We start from the raw sequence: 15,517 nt of genomic DNA, 5'->3' as shown, positions 1-15,517 counted from the left end.
TAAGGGCTCCGGAGGGGGGGAGAAATAAGGAAGCAAAATGAAAAGCCATGACTCATCCTGCCTGTGGCACATGTCCGGAAAAACTACTTGTCAGGTCGCCAAAGGGGAAATTCTAAATTGAATAATGCAGTGTATTTCCAGCAAACCAATGTGTGATTATTAAGCTACAGTTTCAGGAATTTTCTGTCCGGTTTATGCAGGCAACAACTGCTGCCGAACAGGTGGGGAGTCTCCTTAGAAAAGCCCACCTGTGTCGCTGTTGCTGAGCAAACAATTTAAGAAGAATGAAACTCAAAGGAGCAGAGAGTGCCCTCGGTTGACACTGCAAAGCAGCGGCTTAAAAGCATTTGTTCAAACAGAAGCATTTGTTCAAAGGAACAAGACCCAAATTCTTCTAACGTGAGGATTAGCTCGCCCCTGGCCATAGCTCAGTGGTTTGTGGGGGAAGGCTGCAGCTCAGTGATAGATCACACACAGAAGGTCCCAGGTTCACTCGCTGCCATCGTCTGGGAGGACCGGGAAATATCCCTGTCTGAAACCCCATAGAGCTGATAACAGTGTAGGGAACACTGAGCTAGATCACTCAGTGCTCTGACTCCGTATAAGGTAGCTTCCAATGTCTTCCTATGTGTCAGGTTGCAAGCCTGAGTTATTCCCATCCTGTGCATAGGACCAGTGCCCACATGACAATGAACAGATCTAATTCAGTGGAGCCTTCTTTCATGGGAACTGACACGTGGTAAAAGGTAAAGGACCCCTGGACAGTTAAGTCCAGTCAAAGGTGACTACGGGGTTGTGGCGCTCATCTCACTTTCGGGTCGAGGGAGCCGGCGTTTGTCCACAGACAGCTTTCCAGGTCATGTGGCCAGCATGACTAAACCACTTATGGTGCAACGGAACACCGTGACAGAAACCAGAGCACGCAGAAACACTGTTTACCTTCCCACCACAGCGGTACCTATTTATCTACTTGCACTGGCGTGCTTTCAGACTGCTAGGTTGGCAGGAGATGGGACAGAGCAACAGGAGCTCAGCCCATCGTAGGGCTTTGAACTGCCGACCTTCTGATTGGCAAGCCCAAGAGGCTCAGTGGTTTAGACCACAGTGCCACCTGCGCTGTATGCCCTGATTCACAAAGCTCATTAAGTCAATCAGGCCATTCACACAAAGCATTAAAACAGTAATAACAAAGCAGGTGCATGCAAAATACTTTGAACCATGCTAAAATATCATTAAAATTATTCCATTACTACTGCTCAACATGTATTAACATTCATTATCATCTCAAATGGCAAGCGTCTTCCGCCTCCCCTACAGCCAATGGAACAAACTTCACAGTCCTAAATGTCACATAATAATCTTCTCCGGCCAATACACATTGATGATAATGATGATTCATAGATCACCCGTCATCCGAAGATCTCAAAGCAGTCCACAAGATAAAAATACAGAATGAATGCTGAAAGGAGAGCTGTTATTGGTAATTCCAACACTAAGGGGCTCAAGGTAGCAGATCCTCAGATCTCAATAGAAAGGATACTCCAATAAAAAGCATACCAGATCCTCTACCTTTGGTGATCCAGAATGGCAATGCTGAGCCGGCCCATACTGAACCCCATAACATTTGTTAAACTCCATCAACTGTACAGAATTTAGTCTCTTTGGTGAAAAGCCATCTCAGCTCCTGTGAGCAAGTAAGAGGCTGGTACAGAGGCAGTTCCCCAGGAAAGGGCAATATAAATTCCGTTGAAATTTACGGAGGTCTTGGAGGGGTAAGGCACCATCTGCTTCTAGATCAGGCACAGGCAAACTCAGCCCTCCAGATGTTTTGAGACTACAATTCTCATCATCTCTGACCACTGGTCCTGTTAGTTAGGGATGATGGGAGTTGTAGTCCCAAAACATCTGGAGGGGCAAGTTTGCCTATGCCTGTTCTAGATGCTACCATTCCCCTCTGGGTTTCCATCCCCACACACCTTTCCGTGCCACAGTTTGAGAAAAACCCAGTGAAAAACAGATTCCTTTCAGCGCATGAAAACATTGTTCAAATTCTCATATCAGGGCGAAGTCCGTTCTTTGAGCTTTGAGTTTAGTGCTCAAACCTACCAGTTTGTAGATATAATTGCTCACCCACAAATTGCCTCATTGAAGAAAACAAAAGATAATTGGGATGTGTGTGGGTGCGGGGCAGGAGATCAAAAGAAACCTTTGCCTGGAGGCCACAAACTTTCAGTTAATCATGGCAGGCCCAACTATTTTATTTAAATGATCTGGCTTCACTATCTAAAGGGAAAGTCCAGGTGAAGCAAGAGGGGAAATTCAACTTTTATTTACATGATAAACCAGAACACTGTCAAAGGCTTCTATGCCTTTTCCCCAGCACAATGAAACGAAAGAAAGAAAGAAAGAAAGAGAGAGAGAGAGAGAGAGAGAGAGAGAGAGAAAGAAAGAAAGAAAGAAAGAAAGAAAGAAAGAAAGAAAGAAAGGTATTTTGCTTTTCAAATAAAAAAAGCAATTTAAATGTTAGCTTAAAGACTAATGCGCTAGGTCAGGGGTGGCCAACTCCCAAGAGACTGTGATCTACTCACGGTTAAAAACTGGCAGGGATCTACCCCCTTTTTGGGGGTTCAGGTCAAAGTTGTTGAGTTTTTTCAGGGAGGAGGTAAAATGTTGAGCTTTTTTTTAGGGGAGCCACAGTTGTTCAGCTTCTTCGGGGGGAACCAATGATCTACCAGTAATCTACCGCAGACGTCCAGTGATCTACCTATTGGACATGCCTGCTCTAGTTTAACCAAGAAAACTTCTTCCAAATCATGGTACAGTGGAACCTTGGTTTTCAAACGTTTGACTTCCGAAACGTTTGAAAATTGAGGATCAATGGGCGGCCGGCAAGATCCATTGAAAAAATGGAAAAACACGCAGTGGATGCCATTCGACTTCCAAGGCGCATTCAAAAACGGAAGCGATTACTTCTGGGTTTTTGGTGTTCGTGTTCCAAATTGATCAGCTTCCCAGAAAGTCGAAAACCGAGGTTCCACTGTAATGGGCAATGCTTTGGCTTATGACTTATATACAACTTATAACAGCTCTGTTTTTGCACAACACTCTTCCCCCTTACCTGACCTCCCATCATGGGAGTTGCTATGCCTTACCCAAGAGACAGGGAAGGTTAGCATGGTGTAAACACACCAGTGCTCCCGATTGCACAACACGGACCCTGCTGCCACCTCGTTCCTCCACCTCCCGGTTAAGATACAGTGACGCCAGTGATGGGACGATCAGGCGAGCACTGGCACCCGACCACAACTGCATCCTAGAGAACAAACCATAGAGCAGAAGAAGCGCAGCCAGCCTTTGCCTTCCTAGACAGGCAGTACCTTCACCCACCAGAGGAAGATCTCAACACCACTTGCCAACCTTCGCTATTGCTGTATGAAGTTTTAGCTTGAGTTGAAAAATGCAGGAAACCACACCAGGTAACACATTATGGAAAAACACACAGAGGGATTTTCTCCTTGGAATTTCCCCATTTCATTTCAAAGGGCCCTAGCTAGGTATTTTTTCTTTCGTACCTGTTGTTTTTATTGCTGGTAGGCTGGGCAGCTTTTTGTGTCTGTATTTACCCTCTCTCTCCGCTTTCTCTCTTACCTTGATCCTTTGTCCTTCTCACTCTCCCATATCCAGTGCTTAAACAAGCAACACATCTACCTTTTTTTTTTTAAAAAAAAAGACTGTCTTCTTTAGAAATACAATTTTACAGCAAAATCCTACACACGTTTACATAGAAGGAAGTCCTACTATGTTTAAAAGGGCTTATACCCTAGTAAACGTGCTTAGGGTCAGGAAATGTGCTTCTCAGGAAGTCTGGAAGCAGGACCTGGGTGCAAAAGCATTTCCCCCACTTGAGATTTCCAGCAACTGGTACTCAGTTGTTCTAAGAATTCTAAGGTCTCAAATATAAAACAAGTGATCCTAAGTGCACAGGGTAAACACACTTACATATGTATATAAACCACAAGTCTCAAATACCACAGGAGAGCAATCCTGACGTCATCTTGACTCTTAACAACCCCAAATATTTCCTCTGCCCAAGGAAATAGACTGGGAAAAGCTCTCCTAGTGGTTCTTTTCCCTTATAAATCCTGTCTCTTGAGGGTATATTTTGTGTATGAACAGGGCAGGTCTGTGATCTGGATTCAAGAACTAAGGTATTTACCATCTCAAAAGAATGGCCGCTTTGGCCAGGTAATGCAATCAGTGACCATTATCCTGACTGATCTTGTCAGACATGCGACAAGCTACAATCTCAAATTTCAGGGAAGATTTTAATGCTTGATTTTGTATTGTGTTTTACTGTTTTTTGTGGGAAGCCGCCCAGAGTGGCTGGGACACAGAGCTTTGAAAAATTGAAAAATAAAGTGCGAGATTGGCTCCATTATTATCAAATAATGGAGGCATACAATTTGGACAAAAAAGTTGGTTTCCAGGTGGAAAAATCAAAATTGGAAACAGAATTGTTAGATTCCAAAATTAAGAATTTGTCAAAAATGTATAACTTGCTGTTGGAATGGAACACTCAGGATGAAACGGTGAAATCAGCTATGATTAAATGGGCACAAGATGTTGGACATAACATAATGATGGCTGACTGGGAACAGTTATGGACCACAGGTATGAAATTTACGGCATGTAATGCCCTAAGAGAAAACTTAATGAAAATGATTTATAGGTGGTACATGACACCGGTCAAGCTTGCAAAAATTTACCATTTGCCCGACAATAAATGTTGGAAATGTAATGAGACTGAAGGCACATTCTTCCACCTTTGGTGGACATGCCCAAGGATTAAGACATTCCGGGAGATGATTTATAATGAAATGAAAAAGGTATTCAAATATACCTTTCTGAAGAAACCAGAGGCCTTTCTCCTGGGCATGGTCGGCCAATTGGTGTCAAAGAAGGATAGAACTTTTTTTATGTATGCAACACAGCAGCAAGCATACTCATCGCAAAATATTGGAAGACACAAGATTTACCCACCCGGGAAGAATGGCAGATGAAGTTGATGGGCTATATGGAACTGGCGGAAATGACTGGCAGAATCCGAGACCAGGGAGAAGAGTCGGTGGAAGAAGACTGGAAAAAATTTAAAGACTATTTACAGAAATACTGTAAAATTAATGAATGTTAGAAAAATGTTGGAATGAAGTTACATGGCTTTAGTAGAAATGTTATAAGGAATTAAGTATAAATAGATTAATAGAGTATTAAAGGAAAAAATAAGGTTAGAATGAGCTAAGATAATTATAGGATAGAAAACAGAGGAAGATGGAAAGGAATTGCTGAAATAATTAACAGAAGTGGAATACAAAAAGGGAGGTGTGAGGAGGTCGTGGAAATAAGTGAATGAAAGATGGGAGAATTAAATTGTTTGATTTATTTTATTGTTTTTGTTGTAATGTATTGTATTGTATTGTCTTTTTAGTGTTTAAATTTTTTGAAAAGTAATAAATATTATTTTAAAAAAAACAAAAAAACAGAGTGGCTGGGATAATCCAGTCAGATGGGCGGCATATAAATAATACTATTATTAAACTGTTGTAGCCTGCCTCTTTCTGTAACGTGTGTGATGCTTTGGGTGGTCTTTGGTGAAGGGGCTGGGCAATTTCTAAAGTCTTTAAAACTCAATAATAATAATAATAATAATAATAATAATAATAATTTTTATTTTATTGCACACCTTTGTTTGGTGTCTTCGCCTCCTTGCAAGGGGGTGGGGGAACTCTATTGCAAAATAAAGATAATGGATGTAGGGGACACTTAAATCCTTTGATGGAGAGTTGGGCTGTAAAAGCCAACCCCAAATTTTAGCAGTGTCTACTACTAGTATACGTCACTGAACATCTTATCTTCCGTGAGATAAAATTCTTTCAAAGCTGTCCAAGCTGGTGGCCGTCACTGTTTACTGTGGGAGCGAATTCTAGAAGTGTGCACAGTAAGAGCAGCAAAGGATTGTTGTGGCTTCTCAAGAGATTAACCAAAGCAACAACCTCCTTTCACCAGATACATGAAAGAGATTTCCAGAAGAGCAGCCAAGTGAGTCTGGGCAGCAATAAAACCCAAAGAAATAGCTTTTGAGGCACCTAGTCCCATGGACTGCAAGAAGATCAAGCCTATCGTTTCTGAAGGAAATCAGCCCTGAGTGCTCACTGGAAGGACAGATCCTGAAGCTGAGGCTCCAATACTTTGGCCACCTCATGAGAAGAGAAGACTCCCTGGAAAAGACCCTGATGCTGGGAAAGATGGAGGGCACAAGGAGAAGGGGACGACAGAGGACGAGGTGGTTGGACAGTGTTCTCGCAGCTACCAGCATGAGTTTGACCAAACTGCGGGAGGCAGTGGAAAACAGGAGTGCCTGGTGTGCTCTGGTCCATGGGGTCACGAAGAGTCGGAAACGACTAAACGACTAAACAACAACAACAACAGAGTCTAACCACCTGATTGTGCATGTGTTCCACTTCATCAGATGGATGGAATCAGTTACAGATGGGTAGCCGTGTTGGTCTGCCATAGTCGAAATAACTATGGCAGGAAGGAATTTTTTTATTCAGATGGATGGAATGTTATCCTGAGTTATAGGTACATCCTGAGTTATAGGTATAGACATGATTTGGGGAGGGGAAAATATTGTGCAAAAAAAAGTGAGGTCAGAGGGAAATGAAATGCAGACAATGCAGATAATTATGTACTTAACAGTGGAGATTCACCAAAACCTTCTTGGTGACACAGACATCCTGGCACTGGTAAACCAATTAACACGTTGCCTGTTTGCTAAAAATCTTTGGCAATGGTTTAAGAGGGGTATTAAACAGCTACGCAATATCTTTACTGGGACTACCAAACTGGTCATTTTAGAGTTTTTTCTTGCGGAATCTTGTTGGCTCCAGTTGCTTTCCAGAGCCCAATTTAAGCACAAAGGAAATGATTTCTAAGATGTTCCTAGAATCATAGACTTGAAGAGTTGAAAGGGACCTCAAGGGTCATCTAGTCCAACCCCGTGCGCAATGCAGGAATCCTACCCATAGCCGTCCCTGGATGGACTTGACCCACCAACCTTCTCGTTAACAGCCAGACACACTATGATTTATTTATTTATTTATTTATACCCCGCCCATCTGGCTGGGTATCCCCAGCCACTCTAGGCGACTCCCAACTTCTATTAATAATAGAAAAGTGACAACATCAAACATTAAAAACTTCCATAAACAGGGCTGCCTTCGGGTGTCTTCTAAAAGTCTGACAGTTGTTTATTTCCTTGACATCTGATGGGAGAGCATTCCACAGGGCAGGCGCCACTACCCCTGGTTCCCTGTAACCTCACTTCTCGCAGTGAGGAAACCGCCAGAAGGCCCTTAGAGCTGGACCTCAGTGTCCGGGCTGAACGATGGGGGCAGAGACGCTCCTTCAGGTATACTGGGCCGAGGCCATTTAGGGCTTTAAAGGTCAGCACCAACACTTTGAATTGTGCTCGGAAACGTACTGGGAGCCAATGTAGGTCTTTCAGGACCGGTGCCACAGGGAGTGTTAGTATTACATTTATATCCCACCTTTACTCCAGTCAGCTCAAGATGGTGTACATGGCTCTTCACCCTCCTCATTTTCTCCTCACAATAACCCTGAGAGGTAGGTTCAGCTGAGAGATAATGGCTGGCTCACTTCATGGCTGAGAAGGATTTGAACCCTGCACTCCCAGGTCCTAGACCAGCACTAACAGCTACATCAAACTGGTTCTCTAAACCTTAAGTACACTTGGCATAGAAAAGCCAGCTAGAATGTTTTCATAAAATGAATAGAGAATATATTTGCATTACCTTGGTTGATTATTTCATTTGCCATAAATTACAGTACCTAATATAAAAATGAGGTTTTGCAAATGAACTGAATGGTGGCAGTCAGCAGTACCCAAATCGGGAGAGGGGGCAGAAGTGAGGTGGTATTTTAAATTCTTTGTTACTCAAGAGGAATTCCCCTCCAGCCTTGCTTCCCCAGTCTTCTAAGGAAATAGAGGTTAGCACACTATTCCCACTATTGCTACAATGATTTTAGCAAGGCTGTGAAATCCATGAAGGGATGGAGAGAAAGATGGTTGCCATTCTGTGCTTCGAGAAAACCCATGTTCTAGAACAAGCACTCAGAGCAACACACACTTTCGCTGAGGAGCTCTCTACATGATTATGCATCTATGGCAGAGATGCAGAGGTGTGGGGCAGGGGGGAGAATGGCTCTCCTTCTCCTAACAGTCCTAGCCAGGGATGATGGGAGTTGTAGTCCGACAATATCTGGAGGGCCACACAGGTTCCTCAGTGCTGATCTATGACTATAAGCAGCAATAACAGCTAAGTGACAATCTAGAACAGTGTTTTGCAAACCTGAGTCCTCAGCTGTTTTTGGACTACATCCGTAGCTAGCAGGACCAGTGGTCAGGGATGATGGGCACTGTAGTCCAAAAACAGCTGGAGGCCAAAGTTTGGGAAACACTGGACTAGAATGTTAAAATCAGTATTCTATGGATATATATATATATATATATACACACACACACCAGAAAAATAATACCAGGAAGAATATTAAATTTGCAGTGAGTAAGCATTATAAGAACTGGAAGAAAGAAGGAAACAACAGATGATACATAGACTTGTGTTTTGCAGATTCATGGAGCTACAAACTACTGAGTAATCTGAGAAACAATTAGCAATGGGGAAAAACAGAACTAGCTGCCTCCTTATCTTCCCCTAGCAGCTGAAGAGATATAATAATGGGCAGTTATGCACATGAATTGAGCAGACCCAAGTTCAAAACGACTCAGATATGAAACTTTTGGGTAGCCAGGAGAAGTTATTCTCTGCCAACTGAGGCCACACCAAGAAGCCTAGCTTTTGATACCCTGAAAAATATAATTTCCCCAGGCCCTGATAGACATCAGGAGCCCTGGGAAAATTCCATTTCCCTGCCACCTGCTGCAGTACTGCCATAGTAGGGAGACACATCAGGGACAGAACAGAGTGGTGGCCAGGTCAGCAGAAGGGACAGCACAAGGCAGGCTCCAGAAACCGGAAAACTCTTAGTCAGATTTTGGATGATTGGCAGCCAGTTAGAAAATGTGCAGACTCCAGGAGAGGATGCACCTCCACAGGCACATACCTCCACATGTGGTGGGAATGTCCTGAAATCCAACTCTTCTGGACATCAGTCATACAAGAAATATGCAAGATAACTAAGCAAGTATTAGAAGTCACCCCAGAATGGGCCCTACTAAACATCTTCCAAGATAATAATGCCCACTCACATTATAAAGAGCTCATAACCCACCTACTCTCAGCAGCCAGAAGCATCATAGTCAGACACTGGAGAGACCTGTCAGGAGTTAAGCATGGACGAATAGTATCAAATAGTATGGGAAACAGCCTTATTGGAAAAATTAACCAATACAGCTGTACAGCTGTACAGTGGTACCTCGGTTTAAGTACTTAATTCGTTCCAGAGGTCCGTTCTTAACCTGAAACTGTTCTTAACCTGAAGCACCACTTTACCTAATGGGGCCTCCTGCTGCCCCCGCAGCATGATTTCTGTTCTCATCCTGAAGCAAAGTTCTTAACCCGAGGTACTATTTCTGGGTTAGTGGAGTCTGTAACCTGAAGCATATGTAACCTGAAGCGTATGTAACCCAAGGTACCACTGTACCTTGGTTCTTGAACGGAATCCATTCTGGAAGTCTGTTTGACTTCCGAAAACATTCGAAAACCAAAGCACAGCTTCCGATTGGCTGCAGGAGCTTCATGCACTCACTCGGAAGCCATGGAAGCCGCGCCGGACATTCGGGTTCCAAAGAAAATTCGCAAACCGGAACACTCACTTCCGGGTTTGTGGCGTTTGGGAGCCAAAACATTCAAGTCACAAGGCGTTTGAGAACCAAGGTACGACTGTAAACTGAAACTGACATGGGGACAAATAGAAGACGACGCCTTCACTCCAGTATGGTTCCCCTTTATCACATACATAGCCCAACAAGACAACAAAGAATCTGTCGATAGCATGCGAATCAATATGGCTAACCTGATCCAAAAATACACACACACCCCCACTCACACACAAAAACAAATCTCACTACAGCCAACCAAAGACAACCAACCACACCCTTGGCCACCCCCAACCTCTCTCACCACCAAGGAAATATAACAAGTGAATACAGTAGTAAGAGAACGCATACAAGTGATGCTTACACAAAACCCCACACATACACTAAGCAGAAGAATAGAAGCGTAACCACCTGATCCCACTCCCATTCCCCACCCTCCCCCTCTTTTCTTCCTAACCTAATACTGCATGCAACACTAATGTCTCACTACAAACGAAACTGATCTGTAGAAAACACAACTTGAAAAAAAGACAATGCACGTATTTTTGTAAACTAAGAAATCTTTAATAAAAATATATTTTTTAAAAAGAGAAAATGTGCAGACTTCAGCGCACTCCTAAGATCGCTGGAGGCACAATCTGGAGCAATCCAAACTATTTACTTTTTCTTGTCTTCCTGTTTACCGAGCCCAATTCCCAATCAAGCCAAGGGGTGTTTCTCTACAAAAAAAGTGGGCAAGGAGCGGGGTGTGTGGAAAGCCTAGCATGTCACCAATTGGAGGTCAATATATTGGAGGATGCGGTGTGAGAACAGTAGAGCAGAGGGGAAGTGGACTGGCCAGCTACTACCGTAAGCAGCAGGCCACTGAAACGGATTGGAGAAGTGGCAACCCATCTCTCAGGCAATTTTCAAATCTGCTAACTTCCCCAAACTACACCTGCTGTACAAAGAGCAACTCCGTTTGTGGATTCCATGTCAATTATTTCCTCACAAGCTTGCCAGTAATGAGCAGGACCTTAAATGAAAAGCGAAAGTTAAAAATTCCTGCTTCCCTCAAAATACAGTAATCTTTTGCAGCCTGGGGACTGTGTTGCCTTGAGGACATTCTGGGGGCCAGAGCCAGAAGCAAGGGTGGGTGCAGAAAATGTAAATTTCACCTTGGTAGGTTTGTTTTTACGACTCTCTCTTATGAGGTCCTATGACTCTCTCTTATCTTCCTGCCAGACAAGCAAGAAGCATGAGTTCAAGGAGACATTTCAATCAAGCAAAAACACTCAGAGGGCGGAAAGGCTGGGAGGGAGGGGTGTGGCAATAATAATAATTTATTATTTATACCCAGCCCTTCTGGCTGCGTTTCCTCAGCCACTCTGGGCGGCTTCCAACAAAAAATTTAAAATGCAATAAAATACCAAACATTTAAAACTTCCCTAAACAGGGCTGCCTTCATATGTCTTCTAAAAGACAGATAGTTGTTTATTTCCTTGACATCTGGTGGGAGGGAGCTCCACAGGGCAGGCGCCACCACTGAGAAGGCCCTCTGCCTGGTTCCCTGTAACCTCACTTCTCACAGTGAGGGAACCGCCAGAAGGCCCTCAGAGCTGGACTTCAGTGTCCAGGCTGAACGATGGGGGTGGAGACACTCCTACAGGTATACTGGCTAGAAAGGAGCTGTGGTTACGAGCAGGTCTCAAAGTGTGGCTTGGAGAGGACCTGGGGCCCAAGATCCCCACCCACTTTAAAAGACAGACAGCAGTTTTTCATTCTAACTTTCATTCACTGAATCAACAGCTCACAATAAACTGGCATTGCTATGTCCCTAACATTAGCCCTAAAGATGCTCAGAAACATCAAGGTGTCGCTCCGTATACAATTATAACCACATTATTTGCCATTAGCAGCATGTGATTTTGGTTCTGTCTCATTGAACCTAAATGTCCGTTTGGTTTGGGCTCATTAAAAAAACAACAACACCAGGCCCATATATATACGTATTATTTCTACATTTGCTGCTTGCATGAATGAACTACAAATTCGTCTTAATGCCACTGTGCCTCGATTCCAATGCCTTTTTAATGGGAAGATCCATCAGCAATAATGTAACAGGGGTTCTGCATTTTAAAGGCTGTTGGCTGTTGCCTGGCCCCAAACATTTAACAAGGGCAACTTGGGACTCCCTCCTTGTGGGCTTATTTGCACACACAAAATTGTTTTGACGAGAGAAACGAAGCTCCCGATTTCCTCTTCGTTAAAGCCCATGTGAGAGCAATGTTGGTGACAATTAGGAGGGCCGCCGATCAGTGGAAGAACACACACTCAGCCCCCCAAGTCTCCAGTTAGCAGGATGTTAAGACGTCAAGCTGAGAATGACCTCATTCTAGGGACTACAGACCCTCTGTCAATCAATGGAAACAGCGCTGATCTACATGAATGAATGACCTGACTCAGGATAAGCCAGAGGGTGCACATGCCGTGATTGTGCAGAACCATGAGATGCATTCATTGACAATATTTCCCCTAAGGAGTTTGATGCGATATGGATGCCCCCCCTCTTTTATCTTCACAATCCTTTGAGATGCATTAGGCTGTGAGACAGTAGTTGTGTTCACGCCAAACCATGGTTTAGTGTGAACACAACTACTGTCTCACACTAAACCATGGCTCAGTGTGAATGAGCTAGGTCCTGGGGGAGGAGTTTGCAGCCCATTTGCTCCTCCCTGGTTGTCACGGACTGGTTGGATGCAGAGAAACCAGCTGGCGAAGGCTCAGAGCTCGGGGAATGGTGGTGGGACAGCAATGAGTGGTCAGAGGGAGAAGCGGGAGCAGACTGGGAGGAGGTGGTGTCGGAAGCTGAAGAGGTAGCAGGGTTTACTGAGTGGGCGGAAGTCTGCGGCAGAGAGAAGTCCAGAATGAGAAGGAGGAAAGGAGGGAAGCCAAGAGGCAGAGAAGAGGCTGTCTGGGGAAGAGGCACATGTGTCTCTCCCTCCTGCTGCAACAAGCCCCCCTCGTCTCACAGAACCAGGAGAGGCATGAAAAGAGCTGAGATGCTAGCTTCACAGAGGCGCAATCTCAGATTGCTTGGGTGGGGAAAACCCTGAAGAGGAGGGGAATTAAGCAGCTGTGGGAAGTCAGGCACCTTCAGTCTCCACAACTGCTTCGGGGGCAAGTCCTGCTGGAGATGAGTTGCTGTGCTCATTAGGCCTAACCCTCCTGTGCAGATCCTGTTTTTGCTAATGGTTAACTCCAACTTGGTGTAATTTACTGCTGGCTCGCTCCCATCACTGGTCCTTTTAGCTCAACACAGCATAGCAGCTGAGCCAAAGGTTGGCTTAGTACGAGATCCAAGAATCTGGGATCGCAGTTAAGGTCTCCCCTCCTTAACCACAATCCTTAGGCTGGACGACATTCTGAGTCTAACCTTGGCTTAGCTGCCATGTCACGCTGAGCTAAAAGGACCAAGGAGGAGCGTAGCAGGCGTCAACTCCTGTCTAGGAGCCAGTCTGTACACATGGCTCTTATAAGCCAGAGGTGGGGAACGTTTGGCTGTCCTGAACTACAACTTCCATCAACCTCAGCGACCATGGCCAATGCCCAGGGATGATGAGAGCTGTAGTTCAGCAGCATCTGAAAGGTCAAAGGTCTCCCAAACTTGCTTCCAAGCACTGAGGAACAGCCTATGTCAGCAGAATTGTCTTTTGTTGTGACCCCTGCTTGCAAAAGAGCCAGATACTTGGGACTTCCCCCATGCGCCGCATTACAACATACAAGCCAGGGGGACTATTTCTGCCATCTCTTCATTCCAGCAATTACACAACCTACTTCGTCTCCTAAGATGCTACCCCAGATATAAGCTGCCCTGTTTACTCAGTGCTGGTTGGTGATATAGTCACACCCAAGGTGAAAGCTGTTCGCTGAATAGTGGCTGATCAACGCAGAAGCATTTTTGTAGAACATTTCTGCTTTTAGTAGTATAAAACAAAGTTCCATATTTCTAGGAAAACACCCCCTTCCAAACTAAGAAAGCAACACACACACAAATTGAGGCACTTACCTGTTTTTCATGCTTTGGCGTCATCTTGCAAACTGCATGTGAAGTCTTTCTAAAAAATAAAAGTGGCAAGCCTAAGTAATTAACACTGAAAATGGATTAACAACAACAAAAACTACCACTACTACTGAGCTGTATTGAATGTGATACTTTTGTCCAAATTGAAAGGGGTTCAGAGGAAGGCAACAACAACAAGCAGGGCAACGGAAAGCAATTCTTATGAGCAACAATGGAAAGAACTGAGTATCTTTAGCCTGGAGAAGGAAAGGTTGAAGGAGGAACATGACGGCATTCTTCAAATAGCTGCATGGTTGACACACAGAAGAGGGCACAGACTTGTTCCCTTGTGCCCCAGAGGACAGGGTCAGGTCTAATAGAAGGGTAGATTTGGGTCAAGCACTGGAAGAGCTTCCTGATGGTCTTATTAATGCAGCCTAAAATTGCATTAGACTTGCAAGGGTCTTCAAGAGGTGTGCTTAATTAAGCCTTCCCTGTACCTTTCTACAGCCTCTTCTGTCGTGTTCTGCTTGTGGAAGTTAACTATGGTTCTCTGACATAAGGTAAGGTGCACTGCTGAGAAAAAAACTTGTTCCTTGAACTGTGGCAGGATCTACTCCTTATGGGAGGTCACAGGCACTATGAGGTTCAGGGGAGGAAGAGAGAGAGCAACTCTACCACTTTATAGGATTTCTAGAGCCAAACTACTTCTCAAATTTCATTCCATGCTCCTGCTAAAGCCGTGCTGTTAAAAAGCATCTTTTAGGTGGCTGTTTCTCCCTTGACCACCGATGAGAACATTTCCAAGAAGCCACTTCCCTCATTCATAATAATGAACTGAATTTACTCAGTTTAAGGAAGGTCATTTAAAAAGCGAGTTTACATGGTGCAAAACCCCGCACTGCTTACATATAACTGATCGACACAACCTTGGGCAGCCTAGAGTTAGCATGTTCCCCCCCCCCCCAAAATCCTCCAGGATCAGGAAGGAATTTCCAAGGGTGTGCTGATAGTGACACTTTCTGCTGCAAAAAATGAAAATGAAACAGGACTCTGCACGCTGAGATGTGGCAACCAATTGACTGTTTTATTATTTAATGGTGGAAGAAACTTATGCAACATTTTGGCAATTCCAAAATAACTCACAATCTTTAAGAAAATACGAGACAATGCATTTCCTTCCTCAGTATTCTTATCCCATTGCCCAAAGTTGAGAATCAGGAAGCTCAGCGTGCGCCCAGACAAAGCCTGAAGCAATCATCAAAAGAAGAAACTTTTCACAGTTTTGCAACTTTCTTAGGGAAAACCACATAATGGGGCTTCCTTTCAACATCAGATGAGGCTGGGAATAGGCCACTTTAAATACTGATCAGCTGTTTTTCAAGCTACATGGCAATTTGGGCAGGGCAGAAAGCTTTTCTGCATGAGTCTTCTGTTGTGCTCTTTGCAAATGCTGGCTTAATGCATGTGTACTTAGTAACAAGCTCTGAAGGGATCAAGCACACTCTTGCCCATTTGCAGCTGGGTGCAGGAGTTAATGAAGTCGAAAGAACAGCATA

The 15,517-nt window shown here is 44.2% G+C and overlaps 1 protein-coding gene across 2 annotated transcripts in view; it reads right to left on the bottom strand.

Moving 5' to 3' along the window:
- Positions 1–15,517, bottom strand: part of SNX10 (sorting nexin 10) — a 49,247-nt gene that overhangs the window by 19,306 nt on the left and 14,424 nt on the right. Inside the window, exon 3 of one of the 2 annotated variants that reach the window (XM_080975116.1) lies at positions 13,965–14,013. The gene's annotated coding sequence lies outside the window, so the exon portion shown is untranslated. The remainder of the gene's footprint in view (positions 1–13,964; positions 14,014–15,517) is intronic. The other variant, XM_080975117.1, reaches the window with a different exon arrangement.

The sequence above is a fragment of the Podarcis pityusensis genome (assembly GCF_964106645.2).
Source record: "Podarcis pityusensis genome assembly, chromosome: 12".
In the NCBI taxonomy this organism is placed as follows: Eukaryota; Metazoa; Chordata; class Lepidosauria; order Squamata; family Lacertidae; genus Podarcis; species Podarcis pityusensis.
This window is presented reverse-complemented; position numbering and strand designations above follow the sequence as displayed.